Raw genomic sequence first — 6,791 nt, 5'->3', positions numbered from 1 at the left:
CGTAGTTAGCTTTTTCTTCAATAACTGAAACGCTTTCTCTTGTTCATCATTCCATTCAAATTTCTTCCCTTTATGCGTTAATGCAGTCAAGGGTTTTGCTATTCTGGAAAAGTCTTGGATGAACCTTCTGTAGTAACCAGCTAGTCCTAAAAACTGGCGTATGTGTTTCGGAGTTTTTGGGGTTTCCCACTTTTCAACAGTTTCTATCTTTGCCGGATCTACCTTAATACCTTCTTTGTTCACTATGTGACCGAGGAATTGAACTTCTTCCAACCAAAATGCACACTTTGAAAACTTAGCGTACAATTCTTCCTTCCTCAATACTTCTAACACCTTTCTCAAATGTTCACCGTGTTCTTGGTCATTCTTTGAGTAAATAAGTATGTCATCAATGAAAACAATGACAAACTTGTCAAGGTATGGTCCACACACTCGGTTCATAAGGTCCATGAACACAGCTGGTGCATTAGTTAAACCAAATGGCATGACCATAAACTCATAATGACCGTAACGTGTTCTGAAAGCAGTCTTTGGAATATCATATTCTTTCACACGCATTTGATGATACCCGGAACGTAAGTCAATCTTTGAATAAACAGACGAGCCTTGTAGTTGATCAAATAAGTCATCGATTCTCGGTAGTGGGTAGCGGTTCTTGATGGTAAGTTTGTTCAACTCTCGGTAGTCGATACACAACCTGAATGTACCATCTTTCTTCTTGATAAACAAAACAGGAGCTCCCCACGGTGATGTGCTTGGTCGAATGAAACCACGCTCTAAAAGTTCTTGTAATTGGCTTTGCAGTTCTTTCATCTCGCTGGGTGCGAGTCTGTAAGGAGCACGAGCTATTGGTGCAGCTCCTGGTACAAGATCTATTTGAAATTCAACGGATCGATGTGGGGGTAATCCCGGTAATTCTTTCGGAAATACATCGGGAAATTCTTTTGCAATGGAAACATCATTGATGCTCTTTTCTTCAGTTTGTACTTTCTCGACGTGTGCTAGAACAGCATAGCAACCTTTTCTTATTAGTTTTTGTGCATTCAAATTACTAATAAGATGTAGCTTCGTGTTGCCCTTTTCTCCGTACACCATTAAGGGTTTTCCTTTTTCTCGTATAATGCGAATTGCATTTTTATAACAAACGATCTCTGCTTTCACTTCTTTCAACCAGTCCATACCGATTATCACATCAAAACTCCCTAACTCTACTGGTATCAAATCAATCTTAAATGTTTCGCTAACCAGTTTAATTTCTCGATTTCGACATATATTATCTGCTGAAATTAATTTACCATTTGCTAATTCGAGTAAAAATTTACTATCCAAAGGTGTCAATGGACAACTTAATTTAGCACAAAAATCTCTACTCATATAGCTTCTATCCGCACCCGAATCAAATAAAACGTAAGCAGATTTATTGTCAATAAGAAACGTACCCGCAACAAGCTCCGGGTCTTCCTGTGCCTCTGCCGCATTAATATTGAAAACTCTTCCGCGGCCTTGTCCATTCGTGTTCTCCTGGTTCGGGCAATTTCTAATAATGTGGCCCGGTTTTCCACATTTATAACAAACTACATTGGCATAACTTGCTCCGACACTACTTGCTCCGCCATTACTCGTTCCGACACCATTTGTTCCTTTCGTTCTATTAACCCCTGGTCCGTAGACCTCACACTTCGCGGCGCTATGACCATTTCTTTTACACTTGTTGCAAAATTTGGTGCAGAACCCCGAGTGATACTTTTCACACCTTTGGCATAGCTGCTTCTGATTGTTGTTGTTGTTGCGGTTATTATTGTTGTTGGGATGATTGTTGTAGTTGCTGTTGTTGTTGTTGTTGTTGGGCCGTTTATTGTATTTGCGATTGATGTTGCGATTGTTGGGATAATTGTTGCGATTATTGTTGTAATTGCTGTTGTTGTATTGGTGATTCTTATCACCGTTTTCCTCCCACTTTCTTTTGACTTGCTTCACATTGGCCTCTTCAGCAGTCTGTTCTTTAATTCTTTCTTCAATCTGGTTCACTAGTTTGTGAGCCATTCTACATGCCTGTTGTATGGAGGCGGGCTCGTGTGAAATTATATCTTCTTGGATTCTTTCCGGTAATCCTTTCACAAACGCGTCGATCTTCTCTTCCTCATCTTCGAATGCTCCCGGATACAATAGGCACAATTCTGTGAATCGTCTTTCGTACGTGGTAATATCAAATCCTTGGGTTCTTAACCCTCTAAGTTCTGTCTTGAGCTTATTGACCTCGGTTCTGGGACGGTACTTCTCGTTCATCAAGTGCTTGAATGCTGACCACGGTAGTGCGTACGCATCGTCTTGTCCCACTTGCTCTAGATAGGTATTCCACCCTGTTAACGCAGAACCTGTGAAGGTATGCGTAGCGTACTTCACTTTGTCCTCTTCAGTACACTTACTTATGGCAAACACCGATTCGACCTTCTCGGTCCACCGTTTCAATCCGATCGGTCCTTCGGTTCCATCAAATTCCAAAGGTTTGCAGGCAGTGAATTCTTTGTAGGTGCATCCTACACGATTTCCTGTACTGCTAGATCCAAGGTTATTGTTGGTATGTAGCGCAGCTTGTACTGCGGCTATGTTTGAAGCTAGAAAAGTACGGAATTCCTCTTCATTCATATTCACGGTGTGTCGAGTAGTCGGTGCCATTTCCTTCAAAATAATCAAATGGAACAAGTTAATCATACAGAATATTAAGAGTAGTTAGTAGTATTTCGTAGCATAATATGAACTCATTTATAAAAGCTTTTTCTTCATATTAGCGTTTTATAAGTTTAAATTCGGGTAGTACCTACCCGTTAAGTTCATACTTAGTAGCTAATATACAATTTAACTACTACAATTCTATATGAAAAACTGATTATAATAATATTTCGTTTTCAAACTTTTACACAATATTTTACAAACTTACAATACCGCTTATTTTACATATAGCATGAAATATAGCACACAATAAATTTGATACAAGATGGTTGTGAAGATAATTCTAGCTAGTACACAAGTCGTTCAGCAAAGGCAATAAAGACACGTAATTCATACGTCCAGAAACAAGTCATGCATTCTGGTTTTACTAGGATTACTTCCCATCCTTGGTCTTGTGGAACATAACCGTTATGGCCGTTGATAAGACAGCGTGTTGTAACGTCGTCAAAGGGACGAGGGTTACGTAATGTCCAACAGTCTCGTAACAATCTAAAAACCTCATTTCTTACCCCAATTACCGACTCCGTCACTTGTGGAAACGTTTTGTTTAATAGTTGTAGCCCGATGTTCTTGTTCTCACTTTGGTGAGAAGCGAACATTACTAATCCATAAGCATAACATGCTTCTTTATGTTGCATGTTAGCCGCTTTTTCTAAATCACGAAGTCCAATATTCGGATATATTGAGTCAAAATAATTTCTTAACCCATTGCGTAAAATAGCATTTGGGTTCCCCGCAATATATGCGTCAAAGTAAACACATCGTAACTTATAGATTTCCCAATGTGATATCCCCCATCTTTCGAACGAAAGCCTTTTATAAACCAAGGCATTCTTCGAACGTTCTTCGAATGTCTTACAAACTGATCTCGCCTTAAATAGTTGTGCCGAAGAATTCTGACCGACTCTAGACAAGATTTCATCAATCATGTCTCCGGGTAGGTCTCTTAAAATATTGGGTTGTCTATCCATTTTGTGTTTTTATACTGTAAAATAGACAAGAGTTAGATTCATAAAAAATAATACTTATTAATACAAGCAATTTTTACATATATCATAAAGCATAAGCACACTATATTACATATATTACACCACATGAATACAACTATCTTATTCCGACTCGCTTGTTTCTTCTTCTTCGGTTTTGGTTCGTTTTGCCAAGTTTCTAGGGATATATGATGTTCCCCTAATACGAGCCGTCGTTATCCACATTGGTTTAGAAAAACCTGGTGGTTTAGAGGTTCCCGGGTCATTGTTACAACTTAAGGACTTCGGGGGTTGACGATATATATAAAGTTCATCGGGGTTGGAATTAGATTTCTCTATTTTTATGCCCTTTCCCTTATTATTTTCTTTTGCCTTTTTAAATTCAGTTGGGGTAATTTCTATAACATCATCGGAATTCTCGTCGGAATCCGATTCATCGGAGAATTGGTAATTATCCCAATATTTTGCTTCCTTGGCGGAAACACCATTGACCATAATTAACCTTGGTCGGTTGGTTGAGGATTTTATTTTACTTAACCGTTTTATTATTTCCCCCATCGGTTCTATTTCTTCATCCGGTTCCGATTCTTCTTCCGGTTTCGATTCTTCTTCTGGTTCCGACTCTTCTTCCGGTTCCTCTTCGGGAACTTGTGAATCAGTCCACGAATCATTCCAATTTACATTTGACTCTTCATTATTATTAGGTGAGTCAATGGGACTTGTTCTAGAGGTAGACATCTATCACATAATATCAAACGCGTTTAAGAGATTAATATATCACATAATATTCACATGTTAAAAATATATAGTTTCCAACAAAATTTGTTAAGCAATCATTTTTCAAGTAAACACGGTCGAAGTCCAGACTCACTAATGCATCCTAACAAACTCGATAAGACACACTAATGCAAAATTCTGGTTCTCTAAGACCAACGCTCGGATACCAACTGAAATGTCCCGTTCTTATTGATTAAAAACGTTCCATATTAATTGATTTCGTTGCGAGGTTTTGACCTCTATATGAGACGTTTTTCAAAGACTGCATTCATTTTTAAAACAAACCATAACCTTTATTTCATAGATAAAGGTTTTAAAAAGCTTTACGTAGATTATCAAATAATGATAATCTAAAATATCCTGTTTACACACGACCATTACATAATGGTTTACAATACAAATATGTTACAACAAAATAAGTTTCTTGAATGCAGTTTTTACACAATATCATACAAGCATGGACTCCAAATCTCGTCCTTATTTAAGTATGCGACAGCGAAAGATCTTAATAATCACCTGAGAATAAACATGCTTAAAACGTCAACAAAAATGTTGGTGAGTTATAGGTTTAACCTATATATATATCAAATCATAATAATAGACCACAAGATTTCATATTTCAATACACATCCCATACATAGAGATAAAAAATCATTCATATGGTGAACACCTGGTAACCGACATTAACAAGATGCATATATAAGAATATCCCCATCATTCCGGGACACCCTTCGGATATGATATAAATTTCGAAGTACTAAAGCATCCGGTACTTTGGATGGGGTTTGTTAGGCCCAATAGATCTATCTTTAGGATTCGCGTCAATTAGGGTGTATGTTCCCTAATTCTTAGATTACCAGACTTAATAAAAAGGGGCATATTCGATTTCGATAATTCAAGCATAGAATGTAGTTTCACGTACTTGTGTCTATTTTGTAAATCATTTATAAAACCTGCATGTATTCTCATCCCAAAAATATTAGATTTTAAAAGTGGGACTATAACTCACTTTCACAGATTTTTACTTCGTCGAGAAGTAAGACTTGGCCACCGTTGATTCACGAACCTATAACAATATATACATGTATACTAAAGTATGTTCAAAATATATTTACAACACTTTTAATATATTTTGATGTTTTAAGTTTATTAAGTCAGCTGTCCTCGTTAGTAACCTACAACTAGTTGTCCACAGTTAGATGTACAGAAATAAATCGATAAATATTATCTTGAATCAATCCACGACCCAGTGTATACTTATCTCAGTATTGATCACAACTCAAACTATATATATTTTGGAATCAACCTCAACCCTGTATAGCTAACTCCAACATTCACATATAGAGTGTCTATGGTTGTTCCGAAATATATATAGATGTGTCGACATGATAGGTCGAAACATTGTATACGTGTCTATGGTATCTCAAGATTACATAATATACAATACAAGTTGATTAAGTTATGGTTGGAATAGATTTGTTACCAATTTTCACGTAGCTAAAATGAGAAAAATTATCCAATCTTGTTTTACCCATAACTTCTTCATTTTAAATCCGTTTTGAGTGAATCAAATTGCTATGGTTTCATATTGAACTCTATTTTATGAATCTAAACAGAAAAAGTATAGGTTTATAGTCGGAAAAATAAGTTACAAGTCGTTTTTGTAAAGGTAGTCATTTCAGTCGAAAGAACGACGTCTAGATGACCATTTTAGAAAACATACTTCCACTTTGAGTTTAACCATAATTTTTGGATATAGTTTCATGTTCATAATAAAAATCATTTTCCCAGAATAACAACTTTTAAATCAAAGTTTATCATAGTTTTTAATTAACTAACCCAAAACAGCCCGCGTGTTACTACGACGGCGTAAATCCGGTTTTAAGGTGTTTTTCGTGTTTCCAGGTTTTAAATCATTAAGTTAGCATATCATATAGATATAGAACATGTGTTTAGTTGATTTTAAAAGTCAAGTTAGAAGGATTAACTTTTGTTTGCGAACAAGTTTAGAATTAACTAAACTATGTTCTAGTGATTACAAGTTTAAACCTTCGAATAAGATAGCTTTATATGTATGAATCGAATGATGTTATGAACATCATTACTACCTTAAGTTCCTTGGATAAACCTACTGGAAAAGAGAAAAATGGATCTAGCTTCAATGGATCCTTGGATGGCTCGAAGTTCTTGAAGCAGAATCATGACACGAAAACAAGTTCAAGTAAGATCATCACTTGAAATAAGATTGTTATAGTTATAGAAATTGAACCAAAGTTTGAATATGATTATTACCTTGTA

The sequence above is a fragment of the Rutidosis leptorrhynchoides genome, chromosome 11 (assembly GCF_046630445.1).
Source record: "Rutidosis leptorrhynchoides isolate AG116_Rl617_1_P2 chromosome 11, CSIRO_AGI_Rlap_v1, whole genome shotgun sequence".
Lineage (NCBI taxonomy): Eukaryota > Viridiplantae > Streptophyta > Magnoliopsida > Asterales > Asteraceae > Rutidosis > Rutidosis leptorrhynchoides.
This window is presented reverse-complemented; position numbering follows the sequence as displayed.